Here is a 13,065-nt window from a genome sequence, read left to right as displayed (position 1 = left end):
CTCCTAGAAAGAAAAGAAAGAACCAATTGATACAAAAAAAACAGCATTAATTGTTAAGGTTGCCAGCCAAAAACAATTAACACAAAATAAACATGAAAAGAATGTACTGTCACTTAATAAAATAAAGACAAAAGAACACACAAAAAATGAATAATCAATTACTCTCCAAATAGAAACCAAATATTACAATAAGAAAAAGCAAAAAAACACCCCCAAGCAAAACAGCAGCGTCAAGGCTAATCAGTGTTGCGATCAAATGGCCGGCCGATCAGCGGGACTTCCGTTCAAATATCCGGCAGACCATTCTCTCATACCATTTACAAGCAGAAGGGCAGCAGTCACTCACAGCCAGTGTATGGAATAACGCCGTTTAAAAGAACGGCGTTAGGTAACGACGTTATTTTTTCAGTAGCGGGGTAATCTAACTAATTACTTTTTCCGTCGTTACAACGCCGTTAATGTTACTGGACGTAAAATGCGGTGCATTACTATGCGTTGATTCATGGGCGTCAGTTTGGTTTGAAATGTGTGGGGGACAGAGACGCATTCGGAAGTGCACTTTCAGAAGTGCTGGGTACAACGACGCAATATACGTAAATATACGGTTAGTAAAAAATATACTAATGTCATAGAACGGATACCTAATACAAATAAATAAAACATATCCAGTTAACTAGCAGAGCATTCATTTAGTTCGCTATTAAATAAGAGATCTAGCGCTTAAATCTGTTGTTTTTGAGATCCAGCTGAGCGCTCGTGCTGCTGCGATCAGTGTCATGGATACAGTTGTTCTCTTGTGGCTCGCGGCGCGCGCAGTCTTCACTCGGACGCGCGCTTCAATCTATCGCCGTTGCGGAGACTATTCACTCCGGTGAAATCACAAAATAAAATGCACACAAACGTGTCCCTGCTTGATCTAGATATATAGATACAGCTATATCTAGGAGCTAAAGTTCAATCTTTAAAAGCACTCCATCTTGTTAAACTGTTTACTTTTTTAATGAAGATAAAGAAATACAGCAGCCTATGTCTTCCAGACTATTTATCTCAGGTTGTTAGAGTTTGTTTAATTTATTTAATTTGCTACAGTTACTGCAAACAGACTTTATATTATTTAAAGTTTACTTTTGAAGAAAATACTTGAAGTACAGAATGTCTTTGATTTAATTTGCTAGAGTTAAATGCACTTTATATGGTGTAACTGTTTACTTTTCTTACAAAGATAATACTTGAGCTGCAGGATAGACCTCTTGCTGTCTGTCGACGTGCAATAAATATCGAAAGTTACGTACAAACACCTGTCTGTTCTACTCATTTCAACTGACTTGTGAAAACTGCTAAAAAAAAATCCAAATTCTTTGACATATAGCAACTTTTTTTTAACAGTAACGCAAATAGTTACTTTCCCTGGTAACGAGTTACTTTTATTATAGAGTAATTCAGTTACTAACTCAGTTACTTTTTGGAACAAGTAGTGAGTAACTACAACTAATTACTTTTTTAAAGTAACGTTCCCAACACTGCTCACAGCACGCCGTGTTCTACGTGTGATCGATCCTAAACTGGAACTACAGCAATGATGCAGAGGAAACACCCTCTCGAGCGGTACGATCAGTACCTCCGAACAGACACCAGCTCACACTCAGAGATGTCGAGCACCGGCAACCATGACGCCCAGGTGACACAATGATGACGCAATATCCCGCTACTCTGGGGCTGCCCTTTATATACTCTAAATAAAGCTCTGTAAATATACATGGGGCGGAGTCATGCTTAAAGCGCCACTTCACCACAATCTACCCCCCGCTTTTGCATCGCCGACCCGACGATGGACAGCTTATTACAAGTTCCCAGCCTTGACGGCTACATCGCGAGTGATAAACAGTTACTCTGCCTTGACGGCTACAACACGAGATCACGGACGCACTCGACACACAAGGCCTCTGCCTTGACGGCTACGTAACGAGAATGAGTGATACACACGTTCTCAGCACGACTGCTAAAAACACGAGTAAGGCACTGGTTACAGGTCCTCTGCCTTTACGGCTACCTACCGAGAAATAAGCGATACACAAATCCTCGGACATGACGGCTAAAATCAGGAGTAATGTACTGGTTACAGGTCCTCTGCCTTTACGGCTACTCAACGAGAACAGGTGATAGACGAGTTCTGACATAACGGCTAAACAATGAGAAACAAGTGACACACGAGTTCTCGGACATGACGGCTAAAAACATGAGTAAGGCACTGGTTACAGGTCCTCTGCCTTTACGGCTACACAATGAGAAAAAAGTGATACACGAGTTCTCGGACATGACGGCTAAAAACATGAGTAAGGCACTGGTTACAGGTCCTCTGCCTTTACGGCTACACAATGAGAAACAAGTGATACACGAGTTCTCGGACATGACGGCTAAAAACATGAGTAAGGCACTGGTTACAGGTCCTCTGTCTTTACGGCTACTCAACGTCGCACCTGAATAAGGCTGCCTGCCTCCCAGTGCCCTGGTGTCTGTTCGGTCGATCAAAGGTGAGCGGGGAGGAATACGTTCTCCGTTGCAATCTCTTGCGAAATGGCCAGGGCTTGATCCTGACGCAGCTTCAAATTGTCAACTCTTAATTGAGCTACTAATTCTCTTAGTTCCTGTAGTTCATCTCCCATTTTTAAAATTCACACGATGGAAGAGAAACTTACCAAAAAATTTTGACCAGAGAATACCACATGCCAAGATGGAACTCAGCTTACTACGAAAAGCACACTCCCAGCCAAATTAACACTGCTGTTTTGCTTCTTTAAAAAAAAAAAAAAAAAAAAAAAAAAAAACAACAACCACAATTCATACAAATATCTACGTCTCAGGTCAGTGTGTTAAGGAGGAGAAAATCCTGCCGACTACGCCAGATTGTAGCAAGAGGCTCAATTTTAGCGATATAGGATGGGCTGCACTCTCCCATACAGAGCTCTAATAAATAACGACTACGCCACCCCAGCATTTAACCAGCTGGGGAAAAACCCATAAAAGGGCACACAAGTTCGTTCTCCTTCCCACAATCACAAAACACTGAGACGTGAATACAGAAAAGTCTCTTTATTCATTGATCATAAATAGTTTAAAATACCACTAGGGTCAGTAAAATAGTTGATATGGAAGACAAGGCCACTGATTTATATTTGAGCTAATTTGTATATGAGCAACTAGGTCCGACAAGGGAACAAATGCAGGCTCTCGTCATGGAGCTGGGGCGCACCATTAGCTGGGCAGGCTGAGCGGTGGGCTTCGAATCAGCCCGCAATAAGTACACCGTGCCCAAAACTTCCAAAGCACACACTCCAGTGAAATCCACTGCAAGAAAACCTACACCGCACTCTTAAAAGGAGTTTCCATTCACCATGCACAGGATGGCTAGCCTGCCCACTTTTGGGTCACCCCTGCTCCTAGAAAGAAAAGAAAGAACCAACTGATACAAAAAAAACAGCATTAATTGTTAAGGTTGCCAGCCAAAAACAATTAACACAAAATAAACATGAAAAGAATGTACTGTCACTTAATAAAATAAAGACAAAAGAACACACAAAAAACTAATAATCAATTACTCTCCAAATAGAAACCAAATATTACAATAAGAAAAAGCAAAAAAACAGCGTCAAGGCTAATCAGTGTTGCGATCAAACGGCCACTTTCACGGCCGATCAGCGGGACTTCCGTTCAAATATCCGGCAGACCATTCTCTCATACCATTTACAAGCAGAAGGGCAGCAGTCACTCACAGCACGCCGTTTCCTACGTGCGATCGATCCTAAACTGGAACTACAGCAATGATGCAGAGGAAACACCCTCTCGAGCGGTACGATCAGTACCTCCGAACAGACACCAGCTCACACTCAGAGCTGTCGAGCACCGGCAACCATGACGCCCAGGTGACACAATGATGACGCAATATCCCGCTACTCTGGGGCTGCCCTTTATATACTCTAAATAAGGCTCTGTAAATATACATGGGGCGGAGTCATGCTTAAAGCGCCACTTCACCACACACATATCGTTTGAATTAACATTAACCATCCACATTACAATTACATTTAGTATTAAAAAAAGGAATGCATGAATAAGCATTAAATATTTAGCTTAATGTTTGTTTGATGTCTTGCATTTCTATTCTGAGACAATCTGTTCACTTCAGCCTAATAACAACAAAATGACATGCTAAATATTTACTAGCTCAGAGGGATTTTCATCTTATTTTCTGACATTGGCTACATTCTGTATTGCACTGAATTCATTTGAAAAATAAAATACACAAAGATAATAAACCTATAAGAGGCAAACATATTGAGATACAGTCAAGTGCAAGGGAATGACGTTTGCACCAAGAAGCTAGGGTTATGTTGTCATTCCATATTTCCCTGTGTGTTTCTGTTTGTTCCTTTGATTGATTCATCTCACTCACCTGTTGCTCATTAATTAACTCATTAGTTCCCTTTGTTTGCTCTGTGTAGGCCTATTATAAGCCCTCAGTTTAATGCCGGTTTACACGAACTGGGAAGACGCAGATATTTCCCTGCAGTTTGGCCTCTCATTTACAAGAAAACCCCAGTTTTTATCGCAGAAAACAATTATTTCTAAAAAACTCCGGCCGTGTCTGTCAACTGTGAAACGGTATTTTAGGTTCTCAAACATAACATTATGCGCCAGAAAATGCTTAACGGGATATTCCCGTTAAGCATCACACACATGACCAACGTCGGCCAATAGTGAGCCTATGTGTGACGTGCTACCTAGAAGCTTTGCGTAGTTTCACTATGTGAAATATCACGGCCCACAGAGACGGAAATGAATAGTTGAATAAAGTCGTTATTTTTGTTTGTTTTTTGCGCACAAAAAGTATTCTCGTCGCTTGATAAACTTAAGATTGAGCCACTGTAGTCACTCAGACTATTTTAACTATGTCTTTCATAACTTTTGGGCCGGTCAGTTTCGATCCCTTAAGAAGCCTATGGAGGAGTGATCCAGCTCTCAGATTTAATCAAAAATATCTTAATTTGTGTTCCGAAGATGAACGAAAGTCTTACGGGGTTGAAACAACACGAGGGTGAGTAATTACTGACAAAAATGATCATTTTTGGGTAAACTAACCCTTTAAACACTAACAGATCTCTCAAGATCTCTGCATCCTCACTTATTACAATCCAGACTTTATTTCTTTCAGACTAACAATCTTATTGAGAATTAACTTGACTGTCACATCAGTGAATCAGTTCACCATATGATGACTATTGTAATGAGGGGTCGGGAGCATGTGGATCCATTTGCAGATTATCTTAAATAATCAAGATCAGGGTCAAACAGGCAATAGTCAAACAACAGTGGCAGGAATATCAGAGGCAGAGCAGAAACAGAAACGATACCGGGCAAGAGTCAGGGCAGGCAGCAAAGCAGACGAGGTTCCAGGGAGCAAGATCACAAGGGCAGGCAGCAGAGAATCAACAGTAGTCTAACAATCCAAGATCATACACGGAAGGGTCACAGAATATCAAGGTAAACGCTTAGAAATGTCAGCCGGGGCAAAACAAGACTTCGCTATGAGTATGAGTGTGAATGCTGCTTAAGTAGAGCAGATAATGAAAAACACCTGTGCAGGTGATTAGTCTCTGTACGGGGTGCATGGGAAATGGAGTCCGGGAAAGTCAATACTCAGGTGAGGGTGCCCTCCGGTGGCCATCAGAGAGAGCCACAGAGGTCTGATTCATGACAGAGCCCCTCCCCTGCGAGCGGCTCCGGACGCGAGGGGCATTTCGACGCTGAGGTCGTCCATGAGCACGTGGTGCTGGTCTGTCTGGATGAGATGTCATGGGCGTTGACCCAGGATCTTTCCTCTGGGCCATAACCTTCCCAATCGATCAGATTGGGAGCAACACTCGTCCACGGCGTCGAGAATCCAGAATCTCTCTGATCTGGTAAGCCTCCTCGCCGTCCACAATGACGGGAGGGGTTCTCTCGTCAGCAACCTCCTGGTCCCTCTCTCCTCTGGGACACCCGGCGGGCTTAAGCAGGGAGACATGAAAGGTGGGTGAGATACGATAATTGGCAGGTAAAGCTAAACGATATGAAACTGGAGTGATTTGTCTGAGTATTTCGAATGGACCCACGTACCTGGGACTTAACTTCTTGCTTGGCAGTCGGAGTCGTAAGTCTCTAGTGGAGAGCCAGACCCATTGTCCAGGTGTATATTCAGGTCCCTCCCTTCTTCAACGGTCGGCTTGTTCCCTAGTCGTACAGCTCGTTGTAGATGTACATGAGCAGTATTCCAAGTATTCTCACTCCTGATTAGCCGTTGACAGCAGGGAGTTCAGAGGGTTCTCCTGACCAGGGAAACAGAGGCGGTTGGAACACACTGGAATGGGGTGAGATCGGTTGAAGGTTTGCGGAGCGAATTCTGGGCGTACTCGGCCCATATCATGAACCGACTCCAATCGTTCTGGTTTTGATGGCAGTAGGATCTTAGAAATCGGGTTCCCCCTTCAGTCGCTCACGTTCGACGTGACGTCGACGTGACGACGTTAGGGGATCGCCTTGAGAGACCAATCTACTTCGAGAGTATTAAAACGAGCCAATGCACATTGGCACGCGATAATTGCATCAGCTGCTCCTCTTGCAGCGCGAGCATATAACGAGCAGCAGGTGTGTCGCAGGTGAGCAGAGCGGTTCTACTGTTCCTGCTCTACAATCTTCTGACAGTGTTGAACTTCTAAAGAAGAAAACGAGTCTGCTCTTCAGGAGAACGCCTCTTCAAAGCTGGTGTTGGTGTGACAGCGCAGACAGCGCTGGCCGCGATCTCACAGAGAGCCGGCAAAACAGCTGTTTTCACAGCTCAGAATGTTGCGCCTTCAATGAGAATGTGAGTGCTCACATCAGGCTTGCACTATCGTCCTGTCTGTGTAGCCGCCGTCATCCCTGGGTGCTTCAGCACCAGAGAGAGCAGTTTTCCTGAAAGAGCATACACGGTTTGACACTGCGTCTTTTTCAAGACGTCATTCAAACCGTGTGTTTCTGGATGCGGTCGTTTCCTATCCTCATGTGACGGCCACGATCACTGTTTCACATGCCTGGGCTTAAGTGTGCTGAAGCTGTGCTCGTGGGTGGTTATGTTCTCTCTCAGAGCATGACCACGTCGGCACGTTGTTCGTCTTGCCTTTCTCATTAAGGTTTAAGTGATCAGCGTGCCGTGTGCCGTCGAGCTGCTGGCTGACAGCGCGGGTTGTCACGGCAACCCAGCGCGCGTCGTCCGGTGCTCTAGATGCGCGGTCGAGACTCAAGTGCCTCAAACGAGGTGGAGTCCCCTCGCCTATGCTCCGATCTAGTTCTTTTTTTGGTGCACCAGAAAAGGGCTACTTCTGCGTATAGCCAGGGTGACCGGAGGATTATAGTGAGGGCTTCCCCGCCCGGTAACCAATCCGTGTGGGCCCCTCACTCCTCTATCGCATCGCAGACATGTTGAGACTCTGTTTGTGGGTGGTTATGTTCTCTATGAGAACATAATCACGTCAGCACGTTGTTCGTCTTGCTTTTTCATTAAGGTTAAGCGATCAGCGTGCTGTGTGCCGTCAAGTTGACGGCCACATTCACTGTCGCGCATGTCTGGCAGCTTCTGGATGGGATGCTGGTCATTCTCATGATGAACCTAGCATTTCATTCGGGGCTCCAGGGGAGGATTAGACGTCGATCGCTGCATCAGAGAGAGGGCTGTTACGCTCTGGAAATGAAGATGATGCTGAGCTCCCACTAAAATGGTGCATGCTCATGCTGAATCAGATTCAGACTTGACAGCCATGCTTTCCCGGGTTAAGAGGGCGCAGTGCAATCGCCTTGCCCCGCCCCGTGCCTTCCCGGATGTGTGAGAAAAACCTTTTTGCAGTATGGAAGCATTTTGGTGTATGGCATACCAAACGTGCCAAAAGCTGCAAAAAGTTTTTCCTCTCTCACTACCCTCGGTGGTGGGGCGCGGTGCTACTGCAGGCCGCCTCTTCCCTGCATGCGACCAAACAGTCATAATGCATGAGGGTAGTTCTGAGTCGAGGTTGAGCTGCGCCTGGTGACTGACCATGTTTAAAGTCACAGCGCTGGCCCTCGGCCAGAGGATGTCCACCCTAGTGGTCCAGAAGCACCCCCTGGCTAAACCTTACAGAGGTGTGAGACATCGCCAAAGTTCTCTTTCTCGATGCCCCCATCTCACGAGGTGGCCTTTCGGCGACACTGTGGGAGACTGTGCCCAGCGGTTCTCCCCAGTTCAAAAGCAGGCTGAGGTAACCAAAACCTTGCCACAGTGTGCTCCCTGAGTCACTGGTGGGCCCTCAGTCTGTTTGTCGCCAAGGGTGTCAGTCCCCTGCGAAAAAAAAAAAACCTCCGCCACAGCCAGCTCTACTGTGACGTTGAGCTTTCGCAGGAAGACGGCACCACCCGTCTCAGCAGCCTGAGACGGGCGACCCAGAGTTAGCTGCTCTTCCCCGGACGAGGGCCGGGTGGATAACTTTTGTTGAATCATTCTGTTCCGCCACTGGCGTCTCACCAGCGGTACCAAATTCTCAGCAAAAGCAGCTCTTTATCTCTGGGTCCCAAGAGAGCGAGGTTGGCGGTGTGCGACGCTATGCCTTGCCACCCTCTGCCTCCTCTTGCTTCGCCAGCGGTAGCTGATGTGCTCGAGGCCGCACCTATGCCGTCTCACTCATCCCCTGCCGTTCGGTGGAGTCAGGTTAGTGTTGTACACTTAGACCCCACTTCGGGCCGCTATGCCGTCCAAGTCGGGTCCCAGCATTCCGCCGCGCTGCCCCACCTTGGGTACGTCTGTCGTGCCGTTGGTCCCGCTTGTACGGTGTCTGGGAACCTCGCTAGTGCTTCCCAGCCCGTCTCGCTGGCTCATCCGTACGTCAGACTCGGCTATGCGATTCAGTTCACCCGGCGTCCCCCGGCACCGGGCGGAGTTTTGCTGTCCTACTGGCGAAGGACGCAATTGAGCCGGCCCCTCCAGCCGATATGAAGACCGGCTTCTACAGCCCGTACTTCATTGTACCCAATAAAAGAGGTGGGTTACGACCTATCTTGGACCTGCGTGTCCTGAACCGGTCCCTTCTCAGGCTGCCGTTCAAGATGCTTACGCAGAAACGCATTTTCAAGTGCATCCGTCCCCAAGATTGGTTTGCAGCGATCGACCTGAAGGACGTGTACTTTCATGTCTCGATTCTCCCTCGACACAGACCGTTTCTTCGCTTTGCGTTCGAGGGACGGGCATATCAGTACAAAGTCTTACCCTTCGGGCTGGCCCTGTCGCCCCGTGTCTTCACGAAAGTCGCGGAGGCGGCCATTGCTCCCATGTGCGAGCGTGGTGTTCGCATTTTCAACTACCTCGACGACTGGTTTATTCTCGCCCAGTCGAGAGAGCAGTTGTGTGAACACAGGGATTTGCTGCTCAGTCACCTCAGCCACCTAGGGCTTCGGGTCAACTGGGAAAAGAGCAAACTCACCCCCGGGCAGAGGATCTCTTTTCTCGGTATGGAGTTGGACTCGATCAACATGACAGCGCATCTCACCGAGGCCCGCGTCCAGTCAGTGTTGAACTGCGTGAGTACGCTCAGACGCAGAACAGCGGCACCACTGAAACTGTTTCAGAGGCTCCTGGGGCATATGGCATCTGCAGCCGCGGTAACGCCGCTCGGATTGCTTCATATGAGACCGCTCCAACACTGGCTTCACGATTGAGTCCTGAGATGGGCGTGGCAGAGCGGCTCGTGCCGGGTTCCAGTAACCCCGCACTGTCGCCAAACTCTCAGCTTGTGGTCGGACCCTTCGTTCCTGCGGCCAGGTGTTCCCCTAGAACAAGTGTCCAGGCACTCTGTGGTCTCCACGGATGCCTCTATCACCGGCTGGGGGGCCACGTACAACGGGCATGCAGCTTCAGGTCTGTGGACGGGGCCTCAACTGCATTGGCACATCAACTGCCTCGAGTTGTTAGCAGTACATCTTGCGCTGGGCCGCTTCAAAACGTCACTACAGGCAAGCATGTACTGGTCCGTACGGACAACACTGCGACCGTTGCGTACATCAACCGTCAGGGTGGTCTACGGTCCCGCCGCATGTCACAACTCGCCCGCCATCTCCTCCTTTGGAGTCAGAAGCATCTGAGGTCGCTTCGTGCCGTTTACATTCCGGGCCTGCTCAACCGTGCAGCCGACAAGCTCTCACGGCAGCAGGTGCTACCGGGAGAATGGCGACTCCATCCCCAGGTGGTCCAGCTGATTTTCAGGCGCTTCGGGACCGCACAGATAGATCTGTTTGCCGCCCCGGACACGTCTCACTGCCAGTTGTTCTATTCCCTGACCGAGGGGACCCTCGGCACGGATGCTCTGGCACACAGCTGGCCCCGGGGTCTTCGCAAGTATGCGTTTCCCCCAGTGAGCCTTCTGGCACAGACCTTGTGCAAAGTCAGGGAGGACGAGGAGCAGGTCTTGTTAGTTGCGCCGTATTGGCCCAACCGGACCTGGTTCCCGGAACTAGTGCTACTCGCGACAGCCCCTCCCTAGCCCATCCCTCTGAGAGAGGACCTGCTTCCTCTGGAAGCTCCATGTCTGGTCCCTGGACGGGACGCGGAGGTTCTAGGTGACCTACCCCCAGCGGTAGCTGACACCATCACTTCCGCTAGAGCCCCCTCTACGAGGCGCCTCTATGCATTGAAGTGGAACCTATTCGTTGATTGGTGTTCTTCTCACGAGGAGAACCCCCGATCTTGCTCTATCAGAGCCGTGCTTTCCTTCCTGCAAGATGGGTTGGAGCGAAGGCTGTCTCCCTCCACCCTTAAAGTGTATGTTGCCGCTATTGCCGCACATCACGACGCTGTTGATGGCAACTCTTTGGGGAAGCACGACCTGGTCGTCAGGCTCCTGAGGGGAGCGAGGAGACTTAATCCTCCTCGCCCACTCTCTATACCCTCTTGGGATTTGTCTCTGGTCCTTTCGGCACTTCAGAGACCACCCTTTGAGCCTCTGCAATCAGCTGAGTTAAAAATCTTGTCCTGTAAGACAGTTCTCCTGGTTGCGTTGGCCTCTATCAAGAGGGTAGGGGACCTGCATGCATTTTCGGTCGACGAATCGTGCCTGGAATTCGGCCCGATAACTCTCACGTGATCCTGAGACCCCGGCCCGGATACGTGCCCAAGGTTCCTACCACTCCCTTCCGGGACCAGGTGGTGAACCTGCAAGCGCTGCCTTCGGAGGAGGCAGACCCAGCCCTGGCTTTTCTCTGTCCCGTCTGCGCTCTGCGCTTGTACGTGGACAGAACGCAAAGCCTCAGGACCTCAGATCAGCTCTTCGTCTGTTACGGAGGCCAGCAGAAGGGAAAGGCTGTCTCCAAGCAGAGGATGGCCCACTGGATAGTGGATGCCATCGGCTTGGCTTACGAAGCCCAAGGCGTGCCTTGCCCGCCCGGGTTGAGAGCCCACTCCACTAGGAGTGTCGCTTCTTCTTGGGCGCTGGCACACGGCGCCTCGCTGACAGATATCTGTAGAGCTGCGGGCTGGGCGACACCTAACACGTTCGAAAGGTTTTATAGCCTACGTGTTGAGCCGGTTTCTTCCTGTGTGCTCGCTTTAACCAGCCGGTAACACCGAAGTTTCCGCTCGTGTCGGCTTGCTGCGCCACTCCCCTCTACGGAGCGGATACGTGCGCTCTTTTGCTCCAGTCGAGTTCCCCACCCAGGTGAACCCTGTGAGTTCCTCCACACCCCTTCGGCAGTTGGACGTTGCGGAGCGTCCGACGCCAGGCCTAGTGCTCGTATGCTTGTGTAACTTGTGCTAGGCTGGGTTCCGTATGTTTGATCCCTGCGGCGATCCCATATGAGTATTTTTCCACGATCAGCTCCCTGCGGTGAGCCTATGTCTCGTCTCCCATTCCCTCCTTCGGGGAACGAGGGTTACATCAGTAACCGAGACGTTGTATCTTGATTGAGTCTCTCCACCTGGCCGTTGGATTGTGGATGGTAACCTGAGGTGAGACTGACATTGATGTTGAGTTGTTGACAGAATGATTTCCAGACTAGTGACGTGAATTGCGGACCCCGGTCTGAAACAATGTCTTCGGGGAGTCCATAGAACCGAAAGACCTGTTCTAAGAGCACTTCTGCGGTCTCGAAGGCTGTGGGTAGTTTGGGTAAGGGTATGAGTCAACAAGCCTTGGAGAATCGGTCGATCACGGTCAGAATGGTTGTGTAATTCCTGGAGTTGGGGAGGTCAGTAACAAAGTCAATGGCAATATGAGACCATGGGCGCTGAGGAACGGGCAAAGGCTGTAACAATCCAGTGGGGCGTTGGTGAGAAGATTTGGACATATTGCAAGTTGGACATTGTTGGACGAATGCGATGGTGTCAGCCTATAGCGATGGCCACCAGAAGCGTTCAGACACCAGCTGAAGTGATGCCATAATCCCGGGGTGACCAGAGCTGGGGGAGTCATGTACCAGATGTAAGACCCGTTGGCGAAGATCATGAGGAACGTAAGTTCGATCATTGGGGCAATTTGGTGGAGTGGGATCATTAGTTTGAGCCTCACGATTTCAGTAAAAATGTCCCATTGGACTGGAGCTATGATTAGTGTTGATGGAATGAGGGTCTCATCGATGTTTCTTAGAGAAGATGAAGAGTCATGTAGCCTTGACAGTGCATCGGCTTTGCAGTTCTTGGAACCGGGTCTATAGGTGACTTTAAAATCGAAGCGTGAGAAGAACAATGACCATCTTGCCTGCCGGGGATTGAGTCTTCTGGCTGAGCGGATATACTCTAGATTACGGTGATCTGTGAGAACATTGAAGGGAACTTTGGCACCCTCTAGCCAATGTCGCCATTCCTCAAAGGCTGCCTTCATCGCCAGCAACTCCCGGTCTCCAACATCATAGTTGATCTCGGCGGAATTTAATTTGCGTGAATAATAAGCACATGGGAATAGCTTGGGAGGACTGCCCTGACGTTGAGATAGGATTGCTCCAATGCCAGTGTTGGAAGCGTCAACTTCGACTAGGAATTCT

Source organism: Rhinichthys klamathensis, unplaced genomic scaffold, assembly GCF_029890125.1.
Source record: "Rhinichthys klamathensis goyatoka isolate OS25496 unplaced genomic scaffold, OSU_Roscu_1.1 h1tg000571l_1, whole genome shotgun sequence".
In the NCBI taxonomy this organism is placed as follows: Eukaryota; Metazoa; Chordata; class Actinopteri; order Cypriniformes; family Leuciscidae; genus Rhinichthys; species Rhinichthys klamathensis.
Note: the sequence above shows the minus strand (reverse complement) of the source record.